This window comes from Lactuca virosa, chromosome 7 (assembly GCF_052849685.1).
Source record: "Lactuca virosa cultivar CGN04683 chromosome 7, Lactuca_virosa_CGN04683_v6, whole genome shotgun sequence".
NCBI lineage: Eukaryota > Viridiplantae > Streptophyta > Magnoliopsida > Asterales > Asteraceae > Lactuca > Lactuca virosa.
In genome coordinates this window covers 87,990,932-88,003,783 of record NC_136432.1, presented here as the reverse complement: position 1 = coordinate 88,003,783, position 12,852 = coordinate 87,990,932, and positions in this window count along the sequence as shown.

Here is a 12,852-nt window from a genome sequence, read left to right as displayed (position 1 = left end):
TAAAAACTCTTATCTAACTCTAGTAAATATCCCTATTTATAGGGAACCGAAAGCGTACAAAAAATATACTAAGGCATAGACACTAACGCTTCGAATAAAAGCGCCTTAGTAAAATACATTACAAAACATTCGAAGAGTTCAAAATACAATTCGACTTATTACAATAATTCAACCCTTACAATATCCCCCTTTGTAATCAAAGTCGAACTACTTAATTTGTAAGAAGCTGGATGGAATACAACATCACTCTTCGAATCTCCGTGTACCAGGAGATTATCTTCTTCAGCTCTTTCTTATCTCCTTCATTGTTCTTCTTACAGTGATTCATACGAACAATTAAATTCGTATATTGAGACGTTGAAGACCTTTCCACTTCGCATGCCTGGAATAAGAAACGTTTTGCTTTACCAGCCTTGTCTTTTCCTGCGAAGACCATTCCAAAAGGCTTCAGGCAAATTTCACCATCAGCATACTTCTTCAATTCTGCCTGAGTCTTCGTAGGAGCCATCGGAGCTTTAATTTCCATACCTTTAGCCGTAGCTAACTCCACATCTGTAAGAGCCAAGCACTCATAGTAATTTTCGATGAAAATCTTGATGTGAGCAACCCCAAGCTTGAATTCATCAGGTTCTGTGTTTTGAAGGTATGAAAATGATTTGTCTTTTAAAATTAGTGCAACTTGTATAAGATCATACAAGTTCATTAATGGAAAATCTGCAACAGTAAACTCACAAATATTTCCATTTGCCCTGGCAACCACATACTTGAAATTTTGGACTGTGTTTTCGAATACCACATCCTTTTTCATACTGATCACTTTCTTGATTTTAATCAATGACCACACTTCCTCAGGGGCTTTTGCAAGAACAACATGAAATCGAATTTTCATGTGTGTACCTTCATCCTTTTCTTTAAAATTTCCTTATGCTTTGAACTGAGGCATGATGAACATCATTTCGTTTATTGGAAAATCCAGCTGACTTGCATCAGTATTCGTGACCAAATAACTTTGTTTTGGTTTCTTCTCAAACGAATACATGTGATTATACGCTACCTTGGCCTCAATTTTTTCGTAATTGTAGTGTTTGGATGGATCACCTTTGTCCATTCTCTTCGGATCACCAGCATGCTGAGCCATAATGCTTTGAATCAACCTTAGTTTTTCAATTTCAGCTTCTGCTTCAGCCTTCTTTTCTTCTTTTGACTTTTCCACAACAATCGATTTCCCTTTATCTTTCAAGGCTGAAGTATCAATTACTTCTTTTGGTTTCGAACCACTCTCACTAGTCTCTGTAGATTTACCAATCACAATTCCTTTCCAAATAGGTCTTGTAATAGGTAACGTTGTAACGACTGTTGAAGTAACCATCCCAGCAGAAACAATAACTGGCTTTGTTGTTGGGATCTTTGAAGAAAGTACCTTTCCTACAACTTTCGCATCTTCATCACTCGCCTTCGATTCACCAGTTTTTCTTTCTCCCCCTTGCACCCCTGTGAAAACAGGTGGGGCATATGTTGTTGGAAGAAGGCTTGTAATGCAAAATATAGGAGCGAGTTGCTTGTTGAGAATTACTTCGAATTGTATGAATTTTTGTGATAAAAATTCAGGAGTAATTATGTAATATCCGGATTTCCAGGCATGACGATTTGAGTATTTCTTTTTGAGTTTTGAGGAGGGACTCGACGAGTTGACGCCTGAACTCGTCGAGTAGGATCGCGTTTTTGCTAACTGGATTAATGAAGGGACTCGACGAGTCGATGGGTGGACTCGACGAGTCCGCGTTGTGGACGGAAACCCTAAATCTCGGGGTTTGTGCCCTATTTAAAGGCCTTTATGGCCTTCATTTGCAGCCATTACACCCCTGAGAAACCCTAGAAAGCAGAGAGAACGTTTTTAGTGCAAGAGGATGGCTAATTCATCATTATTTGGTGTGTTTTAGCAAAGGGAAGGGAGGATTTCGAGCTAGGCAGTCTTGTGGGACTCAAATCTTCCATCATTTGGTGCAGAGCTGCTGTGGGAGGTAAGGATTCATGTCCATTTTCATTGAGTAATAGATTTCATGAATCTAGGGCTTTTTCTCTTCTTTTTGGTAAGAGATCTAGTGTATGTGATGTCCCCTTGTGCCAATATCATCAGATCTGGACCTTGAGAGGTCCAGAGAGTCCCTATTCTCCAGCTTTATGCAGTCCTTTATGAGTTTGGGGCTTAGGTTATCATATTAAGGGTCATTTTGGCATATAGAGATGATAGTGTGAGGCATGGGCCTAAAGTTCGAACCTTTACGTGATTATCATGCTTGGGAAGGTCAGATCTATAGATTAGAGAAGCAGATCTGACCTCAGAAGGTCATTTGAGTGTTGCCATGGAAGGAACTTGCCGAGTCCATTAGTGTACTCGACGAGTCGAGTCGGGGTTGCCCCGTGATTTGTGACAGGTGTAACCCGTCGAGTGGAGGGATGACTCGGCGTGCCAAGTGAGGCTAGAAGGATTCAGAGGACCCGCATGGACTCGCCGAGTCACCCATGTGCACTCGACGAGTCGGGTCAAAGTTTGACCATTGACTTCAGTTGACCTTAAGGTTTTGGTCAAGCTGATTCAGGAGAGTTCAGGGAGGGGTAGAATGGCGTTCTATCCAATCTTTAGAGATGAGGCTATGAGAGGGTATTGATCAGGAATGTTATTCGGATGATAGGAGGAGGCTAGGTCGGGACGTCAAGCACGAGAGTTTATCCGACTTCGTACGAGGTGAGTCTTATCACTATACATTACCTAGAGTGGTATCTATGTGTAGACCGGAGGGTCTTGTGTGCTATATGTAGGTATGAGATTATGTGCATTGTGATATATGTATGCTATGTGTTGTATAGACCGGACCGGAGGGTCCAACGCAATAGACCGGACCGAAGGGTCCAACGATACAGACCGGACCGAAGGGTCCAACGAGCTATGACCGGACCAGAGGGTCCAACGAGCTACGGGACTGGAGGGTTCCGCTGAGACACATCGACCGGAGGGTCGCACTGTAGCCTCGAGTGGCGTATGTGTTGTATGTGGTATTTTGGGGAACTCACTAAGAATTTATGCTTATAGTTGTTGTGTTATGTGTTTCAGGCACTAGCGAGGATCGCGGGAAGGCGCCGACATGATACGTACACACTCATGGAGTTTATGTCTTGAGATTCTGGGATATGTTTTGTTATGATAACATTGGATACATTATGTTTTGATATTACCTTATGAATAAAAGTATGTTTTAAAAATGAAAAATTGTTTTAGAAATTTACGTCGTTACAAGTTGGTATCAGAGCCTTGGTTTAAGGGATTCGGATGCACCTTCGGGCGTATCTGAACTCAAACTGAGGAATTCAGAAAGTTTTTCATAAAAAGGAACAATTTTTCTAAAAGAGTAAAAGACTTTGAGAAAAGCAGAAAGGAGCAGTGTGTACGATCAGCCAGCGCCCGAACGGTGATTTCCTAAAATACCCTTACATTATGTATTATGAGATATGATTGTTGGATTAATGTCTAAGTCCATAACTATATTTGGTATGTACTTGACCCGACCCGGCATGGTCCATTTGGGTTGCACTTCAACGACACAATTAATATGGATAGTCTTTTGAGAATAGTATATTTATGATTTATATTAATATATTATAAGTTCTAATATATTAATATGAAATCATATTATTTAATTATTATTGATCAAGAATTAATTTAGAATTAATTAAGTGATCAAAAAGAACTAATTAAATATGGACTCTTATATATATGGAATGGGTCAAGTTCATTTAGGTTGGGCTAAGCTTTCATGGATGGTCCATGGAGCTTTTAACCCATGGATCCTATGTAAATGAAAGGTCATGGGTATTAGGGTTTACATGGATGTAACCCTAATCCTCCATAATATATAAAGGGGTCCTTGGCTCACAAGATTGGCACAAGTGTGTGAAAATAAGAGTGGGCCGATTTTAGTGTGCATACATATTCTCTCAAGTTCTTCCAAGGTGTTTTGGTGATTTGTGATTCCATTTGAGGCTTCCACACTATTGGGGCTAAGCTCTTAAAGCTTGAAGACATCAAGCTACATCAAAAGGTATGTCATCTAACTAGAACTTTGTAGTATAGGTGCTTCATAATATGCTAGTTAGGATGAAACCTTGGAATAGTTAATATGTGCATGTATAATAGACAAAACATAGATCCAAGGTTTATAGGGTTGCATGTACACCATAGGAGTGTTAGAATGCTCAAAACCCAACAGTGGTATCAGAGCCATGGGTTGTTTTCTGTTATATTGATGCAAATGTTTTATTTTCAAAGTTGGAAAAAAAAAACATGACGTTTGTCAAATTTTAAGATAATTACTTGTTTTATGAAAAACAAATTATTTGTGAAATTTGAATCATTTGTTATATGAGTTGAATTAGGTCAAATTTAGTAAAAGATAATCACATTATAACCTAGTTGTATGTTGTGGATCTTGTTTGCATACTTAGTACTTAATTGAATCTAATCACATTATAACCTAGTTGTCATGAGACTTTGAACAATATATCATGCCTTGATCGATTCCGACAAGGATCGGGGTGTGACACCAAGTTCATTTAGGTTGGGCTAAGCTTTCATGGATGGTCCATGGAGCTTTTAACCCATGGATCCTATGTAAATGAAAGGTCATGGGTATTAGGGTTTACATGGATGTAACCCTAATCCTCCATAATATATAAAGGGGTCCTTGGCTCACAAAATTGGCACAAGTGTGTGAAAATAAGAGTGGGCCGATTTTAGTGTGCATACATATTCTCTCAAGTTCTTCCAAGGTGTTTTGGTGATTTGTGATTCCATTTGAGGCTTCCACACTATTGGGGCTAAGCTCTTAAAGCTTGAAGACATCAAGCTACATCAAAAGGTATGTCATCTAACTAGAACTTTGTAGTATAGGTGCTTCATAATATGCTAGTTAGGATGAAACCTTGGAATAGTTAATATTTGCATGTATAATAGAGAAAACATAGATCCAAGGTTTATAGGGTTCCATGTACACCATAGGAGTGTTAGAATGCTCAAAACCCAACAGTGGTATCAGAGCCATGGGTTGTTTTCTGTTATATTGATGCAAATGTTTTATTTTCAAGTTGGAAAAAAAAGGAAAAAAAACATGACGTTTGTCAAATTTTAAGATAATTACTTGTTTTATGAAAAACAAATTATTTGTGAAATTTGAATCATTTGTTATATGAGTTGAATTAGGTCAAATTTAGTAAAAGATAAAATGATATGATTATTTTATTAGTTTTAAAAGTTTGATCTAAATGTTTTAAGGAGTTACAAATTTTGTCATAAAATTTTGGAGCTCAAAAGTTTTTTTTAAAGTTGTGATCTTAAGGGTTTTTGAAACTTCCATAAGTTATGGATATGAAAGTTTTTTTTTAAAAAAAAAATTTGATTCAAAGTTTTTATGGAGTTACAAAATTTGGTGTTAATGTTTTAAAGAATTCCATAACTTGTTCTTAAGTTATGGAACATGGAAAGTTTCATCATAAAACACCATTAATTCCATAAGTTATGGAATCCAAAGGTTTTCAAGAATTACAAAACTTGCCCTCAAGTTTTGGAATTTAAGAAAAGTTTTTTTATGAAAAAAAGAATTGAATTCTAAAACTCTTGGGTTCATAACTTAACCAATTAATTAAATGGTTTTAATTTTGAGTTTAATAATTGGAATTATGATGTTTTGTTGAATAGTTCAAATTAACTCTTATGGACTTTATTAATAGTTAATTAAAGCGTTTAATTAAAAGAGTATTATTAAATCCATAAATATATGGTTTGAGTTTAATTAAATTAAAAGTCTAGTTTAATTAAAGTATTTAAATGTCTAAAATTCACCCTTATACTATTATAATATTAAAAGTTTAATATATTATATGTATAAGAGCAAGTCGTCTTACCATTAGTAGGCCTCATTCACGAAGTCGGTCTATAAGGGGGTATAAGGTTGTTGCCTATAAAATGGCAGCTTAATGGGTGTCCACTCTCACCCACCGCTTCCTTGACTGGTGGAGGGTCGTTAGCCGAACAGGTAGGACAAGGACTATAATTCTCCCTTCATTAAAAGTATTAATGATAAATACTAAGTAATTAAACCTTTTATTAATTCCCAATCTTAGTTACTTAGGAAAATATGAATAAGGTGCTAATCCATGAAATTACACTTTGCACTTTGTTTAAACTGTTAGTGGAGCGTGTGTGCTTAACCGGCACACTAACCTGGATTTAACAAAGTAGGCAAAGGGTAACTTAGTATTTATCATAGTATCGGTGGAGCTCGTGTGGTTAACCGGCACATCGATTGAGGGGTAAATATTAAGGGTACCAAGTATATTTACATGGTTACTTCACACCTTGTTTTGTGATCCTCGGCATCCCAGTCACAAAACCTGAAGGGCACACTCGAGATTGAAACATGCCATTGAAAAGTTCAATGAATCTCAAAAGAATCTAGGAGTTTCAAAACCAATTAAAACCTAATAATACATTTCGTTTATCTTGGATTACGACATCCCTCTTCCAAGTTATAAAATAGTTTGTTGGGTCCTAGCCTTAATATATCATATTGGGTGTTATATTAAGGACTTAAATCAACTTTACGTGAATTTCTCCCATTGTTGATGTCTGGTTTAGACAACAATGATCTTCCCAAACCAAGCTTTCCTAATGAATATGACTTCCCGAGTTTGGCTCATGGAAGTCATACTTCTCTTCCTCCACCTCCTCCAATTATTCTCCCTAACCCACAAGTTCAAGGTCACTCAAGCCCTAATGGCAAGCAAGGTCTATGTGTGATCACATCTTAGAGATGAAGTCACATATTGACAAGCCGAGAGAGTTGGGTGTCAAAGTCTTGAGAAAGTTGGATGTTCAATCACTTTCTAAGTCACATAGTGAGTTCCTTTGGGACTACTATGAAACAGACTATGACATGAACCTTAATGATCATATCTATTTGCTTGGTGCTGCTGAATCAACAATGATTTGGAACGATAGTAAAGCAAATTTGATTAGAAGATCAACTTCCCAAAAACTTTATGGACAGTGACAATGGTGACACTGGAAATCCAGAAAAAACATTCTCTTCCCAATGGAAAGGGATTGGCCATAGTCAACCCGGTTGACCAAATGGTAAAGAGAAAGGCTAAGTCTGAGATAGTCCCATTACCAAAGGGTCCATATGTTTATTTTGCCAAAGGAAGGGGCGTTGATTGCAAAGCTGCCAAATTTACCTAAGGATGTTAAAGTCAATAAGTTTGACTCTACATCAGGTAGAGCCCATTATCTAACTTTGTTAAGTTCTATTCTGAGATCCTCATTACATGATGTGACTGGGTCACATGTTGATGTTTTAAGAATCAAAGAATAGAGAGAAATCTTAAAGGAAGTATATGCTGATTCTGATCGCGAAGGTGGATTTCGATCGAATCAGAATTTTGAGCAGTTGCTTAAGAAGTTATGATATATTGCTAAGGAATAGATAACAACAATTTTCCATGTGGATTGTAAGGATAAGTTTTTCCGCAAAGTTTTAAAATAAAAGAAAATTGTTTAATTTTATTTATTTGAAGTATCCTTACAATGGCATTTGTGGAAAATTGTTGCTTATATGATTCCACTGACAGCAATATTGGAAAATGGATTTGATTCTTTCATTTGTGGTAGTGTCTAAATTTACCAAATCAGGAAAGTTCCTCATCACCCAAGTTTCAATTGGACCGAAACTTGGAATCATTCAAGTTGAATAGTATGATGAATGAGAACTTTCAAGCATTGGAAAATCAAGACTAATTACTTGTTCACATGGATGTGTGAGTCAAGTGAAGGACTAAAGGGATCGAGTACACATTCTTGTGCACTGGTCATGTCCACCACAAAGCTCGTTAAGACTATTTGATTTACTAAAGTTTAGTAAATATGGTTATACTTACAAGTTTAAGTATAATTCTGAAACATTGGAAAAGTCTCAATGTATAGCAGAACGAATGGGAAGAATCAAATTAGGCAGAAAGATAAAAGTTTCTCAAATCTGAAAAGATGGGAGAGTACTTTAGTATCATGTTTGTGATCATCTTAATGATTTAGAAATCATATCAGAATTAGTCCTCTAAAGGTCATCTTAGTGCATTCTTATGACTAAGAAGAGGAGTCATGAATTGTTGAAATGGTTAGATCAGGAAGATGAGTCATACTTCGTTCCAAAACAATTCTTAGAGTCATACTCCAAGATTGTAACTTGAGTGACATATCTTAAAGAAAGGTTTAAAACACTTGTCAAATGTAAGAGTAAAAGTGTCCTACTCTTGTACATTTGAAATTGGTAAGTTGTGATTATTTGGATAAAACAAAGACCAACTAAGGCCAATTGTGTGAAGTGTTTGTCTTGATAAAGAATCCGCACTATCTCTTGAATATTTGGCAAGATAGTCTTATATGTCAAGAGGATAGTGGGAGTCTTAAAGATCCTAAAAAGAATTTCAAGAACTAATCAAGAATAAAACCTGAGGTTCTTCACTAGCACACGACTTGAGGTTTATAACCTATCGTGTTGACATATTCTGTGCCCATTCCAGTTAAAGTTGGCTTTGCATAGGAGTTCTGAAAGTTCTCAATTGGTTGCATAACAACTTGGAAGCAATGGCAGGCCCTGTACTGCTAGGTGGCAAGAAGTTAAGATTGCATAAGTTGAGTCCATATGAGTTTGGATTTGTCATTATCCTTGTCTTGTGACTATGGTTTTGACGATTCACATGGATAAGAACACATACACCATAAAATCTAAGGGTCATAAGATTTCTCTCCGATTCATGAAAATGATGGTGAGGAAACACTTCCACCAAGTAGATTTGAAGCAGATGGCAAAAGGTCTAAACAATTGAGACTATGATTACGGCATCCCTTTTCATAGTTCTGAAATTGTTTAGACACACATGCATGCTATCTAAGGAAAGGTGTATGATTTTGATAAAGTTTTATCAAAGCATCTCATATCAGAAATCTGAACTTTGGTAAGAAAGTCAATAAAGTATTGATTTTTAGAAGTCCAGCTGATTTCTAAGTACATGTCAAAGCTAGTGGGAGCATAAGTGTTATGATAATAATCATCATGTTAGTGAGAGCATGATAATTATTGTTAGTGTTGCAAGTTAGCAATGTTAATTATAGAAAACAAAAGTTTCAATTCGTGAGGCTGCAGGGATTGAAAAAGTTGTTTTGCTATAATTAAGGGAGAGGATATACTTCATTTCAGTTCTAAAGGCTTAGATTGAGACCTTAATCATCTTTAGTCAAGAATATATATATGAATTTCATGTTGGATTGGTTCAACTTAATGAAATTCTATATATTGCGTTCTCAAAATTCGATTATGATTACGACATCCCTCTTCATAGTCAAATTTTGAAAACATGGCAAATAAAAATATTGTAGCAAAAGACTGGTCTAGAATCATGTCTTTATGTGAGACATCATGAATCGTGTACCATTTGCTTTGGGTACAGGATCGATTGCATGTGCTATAATATTTGTCATTTCTAAATTTTTCCAAATGCCCAGAGGCATTAAGAAGGGAAAAGGTCTAGAATTGGATATGACTAAAATGATTAAGCAATTGTCGAGGACAATCTGAGGTTTACCAAAGATTGGTTGCTTAGGGACAGTTGGAAGTATAGTGCTAATTTTGGAAGGACCATATTGACATATTCTGAAAAGAGGCATCTCTTATTCAGAAGTGATAGTCAAAATGAGAATATGGAGTTGTCTCCATAGGTGGAAGTTATCTGTGTAAGATTAGAAAACTTAATGCAAGAAACATGTCCAAAGCAATGTACTTTGAATATGAGACTTAGTTTCCATGGAGTTGATCTCCAACACATTATTCTCTTCACCACTTAAATCTTCTCTATTCTTTCTCTCACTCTCAATCTCGAAATTTCCTCCAAGAATACTCATATTCCATCCAAGAACAATCTATTATACTCAAATCTTCATCCCTCTTGAAGCATTCATCAATGTATGTTGTTAAAAGTTTCAAATTCATACAAGAAACAAATTAAATCCACCAAAATATCTAAAACTCATTTTTGCATAAACCTGATTTTTCTCAGAATACCATCAATAAAATAAGAAGTTCTGGAAATTTTCAGAAAATAACTTATTTTTATTGAATTATCATAATTATTGCAATAAAGTAGGGCAATAATTCACATAAAATACTTGTTGCATCCAATAAATTCTGAGAAAATTCTGGGATGACCTGTATACTGATTAAACATGATATATGAAGTTTCATGCATTTATATTACTGTTTACTATTATTTATGATTTTATTGATTAATTAATAATGAAATATATAAAAAATACTTCCCATAGTCACAAATATCTGAAACTTATACACTGGGCTCTACATCATGTTATAAAACTATGGTTAATTTTACAAATGTTTTGAGAATCATTTACTATTTTCCCGAATTTTGTGTTGTTTAATCATTAAAATATTAAATAAATACTAAAACAGTTCAGAAAAATATACAAATTTTACAGTAATTCATATTGTATGAAATAATGATTTCCTAATAATTTCATAATTTTTCAATACTGTTTACTATTTAAAACTATTTTCCTAAGTATTTAAGCATGTAAAAATGCATTTTAATGATTATTTCATATAAATAATTGTTAAAATCTGTAAATAATTATAATTGGGCAAATTATTATTTTAATAAGAAATTATTAAAATCTTGCCTAAATTGAAAATATAAATTAATTATGCAAAGTAAGTAATTCAATTTAAAATTCATTTAACAAATAAATACCTTAATATTATAATCAAAATGAATTATTGTTAATTCATCTAATATAAGAATATGTGTCTAATTATTTGTATTAATACTCCATTCTTGTTTAGCAGTTCCTAAACCAAAACTATTAATTATATTAGGTTCTACGCCATTTTGACCCGAATCGTCTATCGTACGACACACGCATTTCGTTTTGGGACTAATGTGAGTAATCTACCCCATATTTTATAATTTTCAATACTTTTGGGGTGTATCATGTGGTTCTAATATGTTCCAACTTCATTTTATTGTTTTATCACAATTGAGACATTGTTGGGACATTTATACGTGAGTCATTAATTGTATAACTATTGTTTGTTTACGCTACATGTACTTGTAGTGCATTATCATTTTTAGTCTAATCTCCATGACTATGCCCGTATTCTTGAGGTACGTTATGGACAATAATAGCGCTATTGTGTTGACCACCCCGCCTTGGGACGCTAAGGTGATTGATCACACGTGGTTGAGTGTGTATGATGATTAGATGCTCCATCCTATATATATTTATATATATATACATATGTATATATATAGGGTGAGGACTTATTGTTGTTGTTATCAATTGTTAATCAATTTTCGATTTATAAACCGTTATCTCAAATACAATTGTTTGGCGACTTCAAAAGAAAACAGATTTCAAATTATAAATGTTTCAACTTCACAATTTTCTCTACTAAAATTTGATTACTCACCAACTCTCGTAGTTGACCTGTTTTTACCCATGATGCAGATTTGAAGAATGAAGAATGATGAAAAATAGGTTGTGCCTTAGAAATCCACAAGACAATTTAAATTTGATGTAATAAATGTGGTTTGCATTTGTATTTGTACTTGTATGTTGTGGATCTTGTTTGCATACTTAGTACTTAATTGAATCTAATCACATTATAACCTAGTTGTCATGAGACTTTGAACAATATATCACGCCTTGATCGATTCCGACAAGGATCGGGGTGTGACAGATTGGTATCAGAGCCCTTGACTATAGGGAATTAGGTTAATTGCCTTGACCTAGTCTATAGCCTCTAGGGTCCTCTCGTATGCTAGTTTATAAAATGCACACACAACTGTATGCAATTCGCACTTAGAAAATCCTAGGAATACCTTTGTGTGTTAATTGCTCCCTTATGTGCATACGTATTACTCCTGACACTTATATGTGTGCATACACTTGTGAATATTCTCCACTTTCTCTGAAAATCACACACATACTCAAGTTGTTTAACAAAATGTATATACATATATGTATTCCTTAGAGCTCATAGGAAATTCAAAGTCATCCACTCTAGTTGGGTAGGATCATAGTAATGGACGCGTAGTAACTGGAAGGGGGAGGTGCCGGTAGCCCAAAAGTCCTGACTAGGTAAGCATTCGTATACATCCCAAGCAAACGAGGGACCAGTTTGCTTATCTGGGGACCAAAGGCGAGAGTTCCCAAACCTATAGGTCAAAGCGCGTCATTCACATTACTTTTGAGCCATCAAAATACCCGACCTTATCAAACGTATCCGAAAGGATACACTCCAAAATGGCCAACTCATTGGACTATTAAGTTCCTTAATGGGCCTAGAAGTGGGAAAGAAATGTGAAAACTTAGTTTTGTGGGGGCCCACGCAAGTGCTACATGTTTCACATTTAGTAACCATGGAAAGCCCAAAAGGTGCCCAACACTCCAAACCATGGCCCAACAAGTGTTTTACAATTATTTTACCCAACAATATCTAAAAACTTTATTTCCATAATCAATTTACAAATAACTCACAAGTCCATATGCGTGTTTCTCGTAGATGGCATTACGACCCCCATACGCTGCTCGCAACAACAGAAGGCTAGCTGCCCTGGTCGCCAAGGAGGTAGCAAACGTCATCCCAACAATTGCAACCCAACTTCATTCTCTTCAGCCACAAGCTCCAGCAACAACTCCTCGTTGCTCGTTCAAGCACTTTCGTAACTGCA